At 52.6% G+C, this 13,745-nt stretch overlaps 1 protein-coding gene and 1 long non-coding RNA gene across 3 annotated transcripts in view; both read right to left on the bottom strand.

Annotated features, from left to right (window-relative positions):
* TRAF3 (TNF receptor associated factor 3) overlaps window positions 1-7,189 on the bottom strand; it is a 117,279-nt gene extending 110,090 nt beyond the window's left edge. The window contains exon 1 of one of the 2 annotated variants that reach the window (XM_043489636.1): window positions 6,911-7,189. The gene's annotated coding sequence lies outside the window, so the exon portion shown is untranslated. The remainder of the gene's footprint in view (window positions 1-6,910) is intronic. The other variant, XM_043489635.1, reaches the window with a different exon arrangement.
* A 2,295-nt stretch (window positions 7,190-9,484) lies between these two features.
* LOC122419756 lies at window positions 9,485-12,595 on the bottom strand. Its single transcript, XR_006262980.1, has 2 exons — window positions 12,449-12,595; window positions 9,485-9,798 (listed from the first exon to the last, which is right to left on the bottom strand). It is a non-coding gene; the product is annotated as an uncharacterized LOC122419756 (long non-coding RNA).
* Window positions 12,596-13,745: the final 1,150 nt, after the last annotated feature.

Here is a 13,745-nt window from a genome sequence, read left to right as displayed (position 1 = left end):
GTGACCCCGCGTACACAGCCCTCCGCCTGGCAGGTACAGATGGCTGCGAAACACGCCCCCGCCCCTCAGTCATCACCAGTTTCATGTTCAAAACTTCACAGTGGTTCTAGCAGAAGAGCCACGTAAAATCTTCAACAAAATACCAGTGACATCACTTCCTTGCTAACTGTGGAGGTTTCTTTGTCTTTAACTCATATTCCCATAAGCAATCCGCAGTTATAATTAAATTCCACATGAATGGGTGGAATCTGTCCATGTTGGGCTGTAAGCAGCTCTATAGAGTGACCAGGCCTCCGGGACTTGTTCACCACTAACAAGCTAACATTTGTAAAAGCCTGTAAAAATGTAATGACTACATACTATCATTATTACTAGACTTCCGGTTTAAATGTAAATTAAGAGAGAAAGGGGAAAGAAAACACATTAGTAAATCAAGTTTGGGACCGCTCCTCAGCAAGAACCACAGAGCAAAGAATGCCTTCACTGATCTTACTAAAAGGACATGGAATGCAGGGTCGCTGCTGTAGCAAAATGAAAGGGAGAGAAGGGACGGAGCACCAGCAGGAAGAGAAGTTCATACAGGCAGAACAGATGCTGGAGGAGAGGAAGGACCATGTGAAACGCATATGCTGGAAAAAAACACGATGCCAAACATCTAGAATCTGAAAGCAAAACTAAGAAGTCTAGAATAAGAACAAGATCTAAAAACGGATTGTAAATTCAGCCTAAACTGACCACAGAGTGGAGTGGTGAAAACACCGACTCTGGAGTCCAGCAGGCCTGAGGCTCTTCCTTTTCCCCATCTGTAAAATGGGGACAAGTCTTCCCTCCAGAGCCAGGCTGGCACCAAGGCGGCGCCCAAAGGCAGCCTGTTTCCTTCTGAGGCTGGCACCCTGCTCGGCAGCCACAGAGGGCCCCGCGGGCTCTCAGGCCCGCCCCTCTAGCTCTTGCTCGCAGTCCCCGGAAAACACCTCTGCGCCAGGCGCCCCGGCTCCCGCGGCGCCTCTGCCCCTCCGCCGCACACCCACCATGCGGTGCTGTAACCGGACCACTCCTCTGGCTCACTCCTCTGTCAGAAGCTCCTTGAGGACAGTGCTCACACCGGGTCTTACTTCACTTTTTAGCGCTGGCAAACTAGCCCAGCTCCTGGCTAAGTTTTCCCCCCAAAATGTGACTTGATTAATTTTCAATTATCCCAAATTGGACAGAGGCCAAGCAGCTTCCCTGGGGCCAATCTTGGGGAAATGAAGACTGCAGGGGGCAAGGGAGGAAAGAAAAAGCACCTCTACTCTGGGTGAACCTTGCCGGCCTGCCAGATAATGGATTGACTTGGGAGCCATCCTTACCCAAACACTCTCAGCCAGCTGCCTCCCGTATAAAAGGAGGGAACTTCTCTCAGACATCTCTCCACGTGCATCTGACGCGTTAGTTTAGGGTTGACACATTCTAAGGTCTCAACCCTCTTCCTCTATTAGATCTCAGTCCTCTATTACTATAAAAATTAACATCAATAGAAGGTTCTCTTGTCCATTTCTTTCATAAGAAGCAAGTCTGTGCCTGCTGCTGTCCATCCCATTTTACAGATGGAGACACTCATTCAGAGAGGCCCAGCAGCCGCTCTGGGTCGTTCTGCCGGTGTGCAAAAGGGCAGGGCTGGGATTCTGATCTTTAAAGCTGGTGCCTTCCACCATGCCCACACTTCTCAAGCCAGAAGGTGGATGGCCCCTAGGACACATGGCAGGAATGCCAGGAGACCCCTCACCAACCCTGGGGGAGTCAAGGATGAACACAATGCATCTTCTGGAGAATCCAATGCACTCAACAACTGAAGGGGGCAAAGTGTGTTTACAGCAAAAGAAAAAAAGGAAAACAGACATATAACTGAGTACAGTGTAAAATTCCTATTAAATTTTAAGATAAAACTTAATGGGCTTGGACTCCTATCAAGGGTTTGAGACATACTGAACTAAAACCATGCCTTTCCCACAGAGAAAAGCCTTCTGAAACCAGAACACTTAATTTATCCCATAATAACATTTCAAACACCAGGCTATATTAATCCAAAAAAGACAGAATTTAATTTCCAGAATAAAGTTGTGACTCCCGGGCATTACTGGGCAAGGCAGGACTCAGGAGAACAGATTTCCTTGCGTTTCTCTTTAAGTCATTCAAAGCACCCAGGAAAGTTAAGATGCTGGATGAAGACCCCCATCTTACAAGCCCCCTCACACAACAAACCTGGGAGCTAAGCGCTATCAGAACTTGGGGTGGAGGGGGCACAGTCCAGAGACGCAGCCACAGGGCACCCCCACCTGCAGACACATATGCCAAACCACACGGAGCCACCGAGTGAGCATCTGTTACATCCCTCTTCCTTCCCAAATTTGCAGATTCCTGACACAAACACTGACGGAGCGTCAGTCAACCATGTGCCAGGCCCTGGGCAGGGAGAACGGGGGTCTAACCAGCACCCCACCACCTCAAGTGTATGCAGGTCTTCTACTGGACATTAATCTTCCAGGGTACAGTCAGTCACTGAAAACCTTCACTACAATTTTGACTCCTGGAAACTAATGTTTTAGTATTTTTGATGCTATTGTCGTCCTGAAGATTACTTTATCCCAATCAATTAATGAATTTAGCTTTTCTCTCCATTCAAAGAAACCAAGTTTCCAATAAATATGCTTATGGTTCTTGCCACAGAATTGGTGTTTTAATTGGAAAAGAAATTAGGATATCAGAACAGCAGGCATGATATCTTTCCTGGTAGAATGGCCTCATGAGAAGTTACGAAGTAGCCTCCGTTAAAAAAAAAACATGGAGGTCAGGAATGCCCTGATGGTCCAGTGGTTAGGACTCTGCACTTTCACTGCCTCGGGCCCAGGTTCAATCCCAAGATGCAAACTAAGGTCCCACAAGCAGCACACTGCAGCCAAAAACAAACAAACAAAAAACGTGGAGTTATACATTGGCATGGAGTAAACCTTATAAAAAAGTAAACCATGAAATGAACTTACAGGGAGCGTTTTTTAGTTCTTGAGAATTAAAGAGATTTAGGTCATTTCAGCATGGATGACAGAGCAGTAGGTTTGGGGGTGTCCCCTGGGGAAGGGGCGTTCCAACACTTACTCCCCTCCCCACCACCTTTTGAGACTTTCCACCTACAGTGAGAAACGGCAGGGACAGCCAAGTGTGGCCATCCAGGTCAGGGACCACCGCTCTGTCCCCCACCCCAGACCTGGCCCACCGCAGAGCAGACCTCTTGGTCACAAAGGGCCTGGCAGGGGCCAGGGGCCAGTATGGGAATCATTACAACCGGAAACCCACTGACCACCAGCATCACCAAGACCGTGTCTACTGGCATGAAGCAACAGGACCGGCACACCGTCAGATGCCATCTTCCCAAAACAAAGTGGGGCAGGGAGAAGTCCTCTTCCTGCCAATCTCAGGGTGGGCCCGTGGCACCTGCCTTATTGGCACTCAGTCTCAACACCCACTTCCCAGAAGCCTTCCCTGACTACCCTGCCAGCCAGGAGCTGTCTACCCCTCCCTTGAACTCCCACCATACTTCCAGCCCTCCGCACGACCCGCTAATCCACTTTAGTCTGCTCTGCAGGACGTTTCTAGCCTCTTCCTAGTGGAACTGCACTCTCTAGCTGAGTGGCCAACTTCCTGAAGGCAGGATGGTGAAACCTTCCTTTTCCCTCTCCCTTCCGGGCACAAGCTTCAGTCCTGGTGCTACCTGGTCAAACACCACTGGTTTCCGGCATCTTCCTCCACCACGCACAGGGGCTGAGACCACACTCTCAAAGGCAGGTGCTGCAACTCCCTCATCCCAGCACCGGAACCAGAGTGTTATAGGAAGTCAAGGCACATTCACTGAACATCAAATTCAAGGAGAATAAGACCCCCCCATTCCAGCTCATGATCTACTTATCCTGCAGAGTATACAACTCAGCAAGGGATTCCAACCTGATTTCTGGAGTTGACAGAAACCCACAAAAGTCACCTGCATTTATGACATCTCACCACCTGCCAGCCTCACCCCCCAACAACTCTGCACAGACAGACAAGCAATTCTGGCCCAAAAGGAGGTTTTGATGCTTGATGACAAAAACCTCACTTTCTCCTTCCTAGAGTGGTCAGTACCCCACCCCTCACTGTGTTGGGCAGACCGCAGTCGATGAAGGCCCTATAAAGTGAGAAAACCATTTTGTATTTTTAAATTATGAATACTAGACATTACACGGGCACACATAATGTTTTCTTACATTGTTTTTCCTTTTCTGTTGAGAGCTGCACTGTTCCCTACTCAATGAGCAGCTGTGGACCCAGAGCCTGCTGCGATGGCACGAGCCATCCTGTCCCCATTCGCCTCTCGACCGCCCTCCTGCCCGCAGGCGTCGGGCCCCTCTTGCTGGCTTCACTCCCTCCGCCCAAAGCAGGTCGGAGCATCATCTCCACATTCAGGCCTCAGCTGCCTCTCTCTGGGCAGCTTCCAAAACCACTGGCCTCGCCGCCTTCTTTCTCAGTTTGGAGGTCTTTCCCCAGTTTCTCTCTGTATCTCAAGTCAGTATGGTGACTCTCCTCCACCAGCAAAATAATAATAATAATTTTCCTTCCTCACAGAACACTTGTAAAGAGGCATGCGGGGGGTCCAGATTCCATTGGATTGACACAGAGGCCCTGGCCATATGAGGTCTCCTCTGCTAAGTTAACAGTTCTTAAATTGACCATTACAAGGAAACTCAACTATTGCATAATATTTGATAGGTTAGATCACTTGCTGTTTGTAGAGTCTTGCTCTACAGAGATGAGAAAATAGAGATGGGCAAATTTAACGCAATTTCCTTTGTTTGCTTGAGCTAGTCCAGACTTGCAACACCACAGTGACAGTTTTTCTTAAAGTACAGCTTTAACATCATCAAAAAGGACTTTAACGGAGTGATAAATCATTCTTGTCCTTCAGCGTATTAGCATATCTATCTGGACAAACCTCCGCCCCCCAGCCCCCACCAAGGTCCTTCCCACTTTGCACAGCAAAAAATTAAAGGGATTCTAGTAGGGGTCTTTATGGAATCAAAACCCCAAACACAGGGGAAAACAGCTAGAAGCAGCTCAATGTTTCAGTTAAACTAAGGACTCTCTTCAAGACACAAACAAGAGTAGGAATATTTTGATTGTATTAACAGAAACAACGGGCCAGCTGCTACTGCTTGTCTCCAGTGGAATATCTTTACACCCTTCTTTACAATGAGTGAGGCCATCTTATTAGTTCCAAAATGAATGGACAGCATCCAAGAAAAATAACTGGTTTTCTTCTCCCTCACAGAAAAATTCACATGAATGTCTTAGAAAAAAAAAAAGAAAAATGCTGGAATTCTCCCTGCCAGCTCTCTGCTTCCCTGGCTTCTGCATTGTGACAGCTGGAACAGATGGCGTCTGGGTGAGACACCTTACATCTTAAACCTCATCCCTGATAAGGTCTGGTTTTGACTAGTGGTGCTGGAATCCTAGGTCTGTCAAGGTTTCTGTCCTGAGCACCTACTCACCAGATTTCCAATCTTGTACATTTTAGGGTTTTCCCACTATTAATAAGGCTTATTTTTGTTTTGGCCAAAAAATTTTTCGTCTTGAACTAATTTTCAGTATGTATATACTGTCACCACACAATAGTGAAAAAGCAAACACTTCCTTTCGTTTGAAAAACGAACGTACACTATTTTGCCAGACATCCTACACATGATGCAGTCTTTTGAACAGGCCATTTTCAAAGATGTGAAAGACAGGAGAAGATTTTAGCACCAACTGATGGTCCACTTGGTCATTTCTTTAGATAAGGATTTTACATACAAATGCAAGATTACAGAACACGCAACATTTCCAAAAGCTTCACCAGCAAATGCTAAGGAAAAAAAAAAGAAAAAATTATGGCTCCTCCTCAGTTGTATGCTGTGAATGTAAATTAACAAGCGGCAACAACGCTCAACACAGCCTTTATGAATCCACAAAAATAAATGAATAAATCATACACACACAAACACACACACCCTCATCTCATTCTGAAAACTAATTCACAGCTTAAAACGAAAACCATGAAATAAAAGTGCTTCCTTCAACGGACAATTATATGAAGGCTTCTTAGATTTCAAAGCACGTCCACAACACTCCATCCATTTCCATTTTGTTGCTATGTTTTCAAGAGAAAGGTAAAGAATTCTTTTTCCACACGAGATTCTTTCTAAAGGCCTAAATATTAAATAGATGTCCCCAAACGGGGTGAAAACGTGGCAAAGTGTGCGTGAGCAATTAACCCAAGGCGAAATGTGTGCCTTTCGCCCCAAGCTGGATCCCAGTACCCGCCTGCCTCCGAGGCCACTGCAGCTCTTCGGTTATGAATCAGTCAGAGGTTCATCTGCAGAGGAATGACTCAGTATAAACTTTTAAATACTGGCTTAAAAAAAAAAAAAAAGAACCCAAGCCAGCCCGGGGTGAACACGTTCGGCTTTGGAGACACCCGAAACGGTCCGCTCCTCACCCCGCAAAACACATAGCCTCGCCGGAGATGCTGATCTCTCGCCACCCCGGGGGTGGGGGGGGTCACGTTTCCAAGCGGCCTTGGCGCCCCGTTTCCTGAAAAGCTGCGGGAACCCCGGCCCTCGGGGCCCTCGGCCCGGCCGGGCCGGGCCGGAGGACAAAGTTTCCCGAAGTTGAGGCGTCCGGGGGGCGGGCGGGCGCAGGCTGGGGCGGGGGCGAGACGGCGCCGCACCGGGCACTCGCCGCCGGGCGCCGGGCCTGCGCCGCCCCGGCCCCGCGCCGACCGACCCCGGGCCCGCCCGCCGCCCTCCGCCCGGGGCGCGGGATGGAACCGCCGAGGATGGAGCCGCCCGCCACCCGCCAGGCCCCTTACCCGCGTCCGCGCCGCCCGGCCGGCTCAGCAGCGCCGAGCCCGTCCTCCGCCGCGGTCCGCAGCGTCCTGCTCCCCGGGCAGCCCCATGTCGGGGGGCGGGGAAGGGCCGGCGGCCGCCGCCGCCGCCGCCGGCTGGAAAGTCCCTGCTGGGCTGCAACCCGGCTCGCGCACGCGGCGGCCGCGCCGCGCCGCGCTCCCTCGCCCTCACGCACCCTCTCGCAGGCACTTCCTCTCGCGCGCTGGAAATCCCCGCCGGCCGCCGGAGCGCGCCCTGGCGCGCGCCCGCCCCGCCCCCGCCGCCGGCCCGCGCGCGCGCGCGCGTGGGAGCCGCGGGAGCCCGCGAGAGCGGCCGGCTCCCCGCGCCGCCGCCCCGCGCGCCCCCGCCCGGCCTCGCGCGCGCCCGCCGCCCGTCGCTAAGGCCCTCCCCCCGGCGCCCGCCGCCCGGCCTTAGCAACGGCGCCGCGGCGCGGGCGGGGGCGGGCTCGGCCGCCCCCAGCGCCGCCCCGCCCCCGCGCGCGCGCCCGGCCCCCGGCGCCTCGCAGCCCCAGCCGCGGGCGTCCCCCCTTTCCGGGTCGAAAAGCCACGCAAGCCGCGTGGGGGCCCGAAAGGTGCAGGTCCCCTTAGGGTCGGGAGCCATGGCGTCACGCATTTCACCAGGGCGACCACCCTCACTCACACCGACACACATTGAGCACACAGGCTCACACAACTACTCACAGTCACCAACACACAGCCAACTCGCATTTTTCCATATGCTCAGACACACATGCTCACAAGACATACACACGCTCGCAGACACACAGTTCACACGCACTCCAGGACACACTTGGTCACAGACATGATCTCATGCGCTCACACCTGTACATGCATTCACACACTCGCTGACAGCCATGCGCCGTCGCGCCTGTGCACACTCACATATACACACTTGCTCCTCCACACCGCTCCCTCTCCTACACAGGATCAGGTGTTGGGGCTGAGGGAGCCCATTGAGGGGGGGCTCCTAACCCTTTGGTTGGCCTTTCCTTGCTGCCGGGGCCCCTCCCACACTCAGGAAGTTGTGTCTTGATCGAGTGTGAACAGCGTGGCCAGTCTGCCACAAGCTCCCAGAGCGCCCTGCTGGCCTGGGGATCCCAGGGCAGAGGCTGCAGCCGTGTGAACCTCCTCCCCGCCCTGGACCCCAGGCCTTCTGGGGCATCCGCTTCTCCACAGGCCTCGGCTCTCTGCCCGCCACCCCCCCCCCCCCGCCCCCCGCCCAAGCCATCAGTGATTCCCCAAAGTCCTCTAGGTCTGTGTGTTCGACCTGTTTGGGCCTGGCAGGATGGAGCACGGCGGAGGGCCTGTCTATCCGTGAGGCTCCAGGCCAACCAAAGAGCAAGGCCATCTCTGCACCAGTTGACGGTCAACACGGCGGGGACAGAATGGACTGCCCCGTTTTCTCTTCCTCAGAAGGTTCATAGAGATCTCCAGACAGAGCCGAGACCAGTGTCACCAGCTTAAGCCAGTTTCCCTTCTTATACTTCTCCAGTGACTCGTCGAATAAAGGCAGGAAGTTCAGCATCTCCTCCAGAGGCTTCCTCTGTAGAACGTTCCAGAACCCTCGACAGTCTGGTCAGGCTGCTGGAACCCCGGCTGTGGCGCCATCAGCCTGCCAGTGTGTGCTTGTTCTCCAGCCGCAGAGGTGGGGGCTCGCTCTCTAGGCTCTCAGACTGCAAAGCAGGGCCCCTGCTCGGGCCACTCGCTGAGAGGGCAGAGCTCCCTGAGTTCAGCCCGGAGAACCCAAGATGGCTGGCATCCCCACAGCAACCATGTTGAGGTGGCGGATCAGCCTCGGCCAGCCCTGCGCACAGACCGCTGGGCTCTGACTGGAACCTCAGTTACCAGAGGAGCTCCCCTCTCAGCGGCAAGGGGAGCGTTCCCTTCTGCTCCCGAGCCTAGGGTGTCCCTGCCTGCCTGTCAGAAGCCTTAATGGCAGCCGCTGCTCCTCAGGCCAGGCCCAGGGCTCCAAGGCCTCTGTGTATCTGCTCATCTCCTCCCAGCTCCCCCGGGCCGGCTCGGGCCGCACTCCCACCTCCTCCCTCACACTATACTGGGGTCTTTTTAGGACTTTGCCAGAAATTCTCTAGACTGGACCGTTTTTTGGTTCTTTTAACACAAACAACAAGGTTGAAGTTTCAAAGACCCGTCAGAGGGGTTTTGGACAACTCTGTGTGTTCTCCACCAAAGCGGTGCCAAGCGGCAATGCAGGATGAACAGACAGACAGGTACGGCCGTGGTTGAGCCCCCTGCTGGGCAGTGAGGACCTGCTCCCTGTCTTCTCCCCGCTTCTTTCTCTTCTCCAACCGTCTGAGCAGTTCTGGACCCCTTGCTTTGGGGAGTTGGAGGGGCCTGCAGCACAAAGTTTGCCTCGAAGCAGGAAACCGCTTTGGGGGGCAAGCGTTCCGTCCTCTGCAGTTACGGCCTCTGGGCAGCAGTGACGGACAGCGAGACTGGCCAATCACAGCGCTCCTCGCTGCATTTCAAAGGCTGAGCTCTCTGTTCCCTATGGCAACGTGGAACAACAAGCTGACACCATTTCTGGACAAAGAAATTTCTCGCAGGAATTTATGTAGCATTACATGTTCTGTTTGCTGCATTTCTGGGAGCAGTGCACACAGGATATTGGAGTGACTCACTTAAGTACAATGGCTCAGAAGCCATTCCTGTTTTTCTTCAGAGAAAAGGGGAAAGTGTCCACTGGTTGGTGTCAGGGTTCTAAAGGGGTTTCATCAGACTCTCCCGGACAGTCAGACCCACAAGGGACAGCTCCCCACTCAAAGGCCGGTGGCCGGTGGGTCTGATTGGACTGAAATGTGCTGGCAACTTCTCCCACTCAAACGCCTGGGCACCTGGCAAAATAAAAAACCGTTCAACTAATTGTTCCGACAAGTGTCTTCCAAACTTTTCAATGCAATTCATTTTACAAACCCGTTGTGTGTAACATGTGTGCATTTATATACACACATATATACACATATATGTAGCAGATGCTTCATCTCAAACATGATGTATTCTGATATTTTCTATTTCATTCTATTTATTTATTAATGCTGGTTTTCACTGTCCCAACTCAACGTGGGTTCATGGCCTGAAGTTTGAAAACACTACATTAGATTAAAAGAGCTGCTGAAGATGGTGGAAGTGGCCTGGGGTTTGGGGGTGGTCATCGTGGGAAGGGACCCTCTTCTTCCTGCTCTATCACACATGTGCTCTGCAATGTGGGGCTGCAAAGCCAAGGACTCCAGTCCCCCCTCTCCTGCCCAGTCCTGTCCTTGAAGTAGGCCCTGGCTAACATCAGAGGTGCACCAGCAAAGAAGCAGGCTGCCAGTGCCCCTTCTCTGGACAAGGACTGCCAAAAACAAATGCAGAGGAAATGGGGCCTGAAGAGGCCCAGGAGGCCTAAGTGGGGTATGCAAACACAGCCATGGGTTTCGTGCAAGTGATGAGACAAAGGGAAGGCAAGGTGGGAGGTTTGGGTAACTGGCCACAGAAGGTTTGAATTTTCTCTCAATTCTCTGGGCCTCTTGGGGAGATGAAATTGTCCTCATTTTAGGGAAATCTGTTTTGGGATTTATGTGCACGCCTGCACACACACCACCACCACCTCCTCCCCCACCCCCCCACCCCCACCCCCCTCCGCCATCTCTGGCTCTTTCCCCTAGTCATTCAGGAGAACATGAGTCCCAGATAAGGCCAGCCTCCCACAGGCAGCCTTGATTGGAACCCCACACTCATACATCACTTCTGAAAAATAGACTCAACTCCACCAAGAAAAAGGATTTCTTTTACTGCAGGCCTCATGGGAGACAGGGAAGAGGGTCTGTATCAAGCTCACACAGCAAAGTCCCGAAACCCACGAAAATCACGGTGCCTGCCTTAAGTCCCAATCAGAGGTTTCACCTGTCTTTGTGATCACCGTCCCTCTGCTCCATCCTGGGTTGGGGGCTCCTCATAGCCTCTGTGTTCCACCCCCCGCCCCCAACAACAAACCTCTGGCCTTAGCTGGCAGACCCTGCTCAGCAAACAAAACCCAGCGGCTCCTGGAGCCATCCCCTCGGGGTACCCAGCTCATCCCACCCCGGCAGCTGGTGCTCCCCCCACACACATTAGAAATGAGGAGGGAGAAGATGACTGGGTCCCAATCAAGTCTTGGATTAATGAGATAAACGGTCTGAAAAGTACAAGGATTCTAAACCGTTAGAAATGCGATACGCCATCTCCCTAGGAATAAAGGCATCTCTCAAGGCTGGTGACGGTAAGCCTGAAATGTCACACGCTGCTGGATCAGGACAGCTTGTTCCACCTTCGCCTGGTCCTTCTGTTTGTGTGGTCAAGACCTGCTTGCTGAGCGTGACCTGTGCTCGGCTCTCTTCTAGCATGAAACCAATTACGTGCTTGTCCTTTGGGAGTTTACCTTCTAGCAGGTGGAGACTGAACAAACAAATCACAAACGAAATCTGTAACAGGAGTTGCGACAGCCAGAGCCGAGGACGGGAAGAGGGAGGCCTGGAGCGAGTGGCCAGGGGACGTGGGGGATCAGGGGCCATCTGAGTGCAGGCCTCAGGGCAGAGAGGGCGCCCTGTGAATATGAGTGGGAAAAGCATCCAGGCAGAGGGGACAGCGTAGGCAGACATCCTGAGGTCAGCAAGGCCTGGGGAGACCAGTGTGGCCTGAGCCAGTGAGAAGGAGAAAATCACAGAGGATGGGGGTGAGGGCAGGGGTGAGGAGGCAGGGCCATGTGGGGTCATCAACAGGACTTGGGTCTTGCTCTGAGGTGGGGGCCACTGTGAAGGTTGATGGATAACACATTCTATCCAAACAAGTCCTATATCTGATCTTATTTTATTGTCCTTCAGCACCCGGCAAATGCAAACAGCGGGGCATGACTTGGCTGTGGGGTGAACAAGGTCACAGCCGAGGACATTCAGCTCTGGCGAAGGTGCACACAGGTGTGAGCCCACAACTGGAGCCCTGGAGGGGGAAGGGAGCCCTGGGACCCAGTGACCCACATCCGGGACTCTTCCAAAGAAATACGACCACACACTAGGAAATTACTAGGCACCTCCCACCTTCAAAGACAAAGGAAGGGAGTGGGCCCTTTTCTGGCAGCCAGCAGGGCAAGGCTGTGAGCCCAGGCGAGGCTCCGAGTGCTGGACTTGCTATCAGATGGGGGCAAGAACCCACGGCCCATTGCCTGGAGCCAAGGCTCCAGCCGCAGCCCCGCTGTCCCCACAGAGCAGCCTCTGCAGAGCGGCTCTCAGTGGCCGAGTCCCGTGGTTTTCACCATGGGCCCCATGGCTGCCTGTGCTCACCTGCTCCCCCCACACTGGTCTCCAGGGATCCTCGTGGACCCAGGCTGATTCAGCCCAGGGCCTTGGCCCACACCGCTCCCTTGGCCCAGAACGCTCCCCCCAGCTAGCTACAGGATTTACTGTCTCTTCCTTTGGGTCAGAGCCAGCTGTGGGGATTTTAGATCAAAGATTTGTCTCCGGGACTTACCACAGTGCACCTCCAAATGCCCCATGGCCCGACACAGTGGGAAGAAGCCAGGGACGGGCTCCCCAGATATCCTACTGATGAGTTCCTTTGGAAAGGTGAATGGGACGAATTCACTCAAGCAGGAGAATTCAAGACCAGGAATCGAAAAAGCAGAACTCAACTCATGACTAACTGATGTTAGGAAAGCACTTTACCTCCCTGGCCCCGGGTTTCCCCTTTTGTAGAGCGGAAATATGATGGCCTGCCCGACCCCAGGGGGCTTTGAGAAGGCGGCTGGTGCCAGTAGGGACCCTGCGGCCAGCGTGTCCCTGGGAGGGACCATGGTACCCGGAAGGGAGGCAGGGACTGTATTTCCGATGCTGTTGCTTTTATTACACGTAAAGGATGCACCCGGCTTTCCCAGAGCCGGAGGGATTGTTTTAATTTCAGGTATCCATGATCAGTTGCCATGAATAAAGATCAAATGCTCCACTGTTTTTCAGGGATGTTATTAATGCTTTCCTATCACACTTTGCCAGGCCTTTGTGTGATGTTAAACTGATGACAAACTTCCTTGTCAATTCCCTGAAAAGGATTTTCTGAGGGACTGGTCCTCAGACCCACACAGTGGATACAACAAGCTGTCGAAATTGCTCTAGCCCCTTTACCGGAGAGGTGGTGTTTTTCAAACTGCAGTTTGCAATCTATTAATTGGTTGAAAAATCAGTTGAGTGGGTGTGACCAGTATCTTTTTTAAAAAATGAAATTAAATAAAAATAGGAAATAGCAAAACGCTTCACGCTTACTAGGTGTGAGTGACTAGAATCAGTGTAGTTTTGTGAACTTTGGTTTTTTGTTCTGCATGGGTATACACAACTAAGCTGGGCTGTCTTGAGGTAAAACTTATTTCTTGCTGTGGGTTCTGGAGCAGACGTTTGAAATGCCGCCTTGCTAATGGAGTCACGACTCGGGTGTCTTGTTTAAAAGTTATTTTCCTCTTTACCTGCTGACATCTGTTTTGTGTGTCCTGCCAATTGGAACTTCCACCTGCTCTGGGTGAAATACTCAAAATTAGTAGAGTTTGAGTTAATGAGGTTTGTTATATTAAGCAAAATAAATGACGGTGTGGTTCAACTCGCCTGCATCCTCCTGAAGATTCCTGAGTGGAGGACGCTGGGCCCCCTTCTCCACAAGTGACTTCTCCATGTCACTGCCAGAGGCTTCAGTCCACTTGGCCAAAGTGGTTTCCTCGCTCTTTCCCTGGTGGAAAGCCCTGGGCAGCCCTTAAACCATGTGACTAAGTGAAGCAAAGCATGAA

The sequence above is a fragment of the Cervus canadensis genome, chromosome 17 (genome assembly GCF_019320065.1).
Source record: "Cervus canadensis isolate Bull #8, Minnesota chromosome 17, ASM1932006v1, whole genome shotgun sequence".
In the NCBI taxonomy this organism is placed as follows: Eukaryota; Metazoa; Chordata; class Mammalia; order Artiodactyla; family Cervidae; genus Cervus; species Cervus canadensis.
Note: the sequence above shows the minus strand (reverse complement) of the source record. Positions and strands in the feature narration are given on the sequence as shown.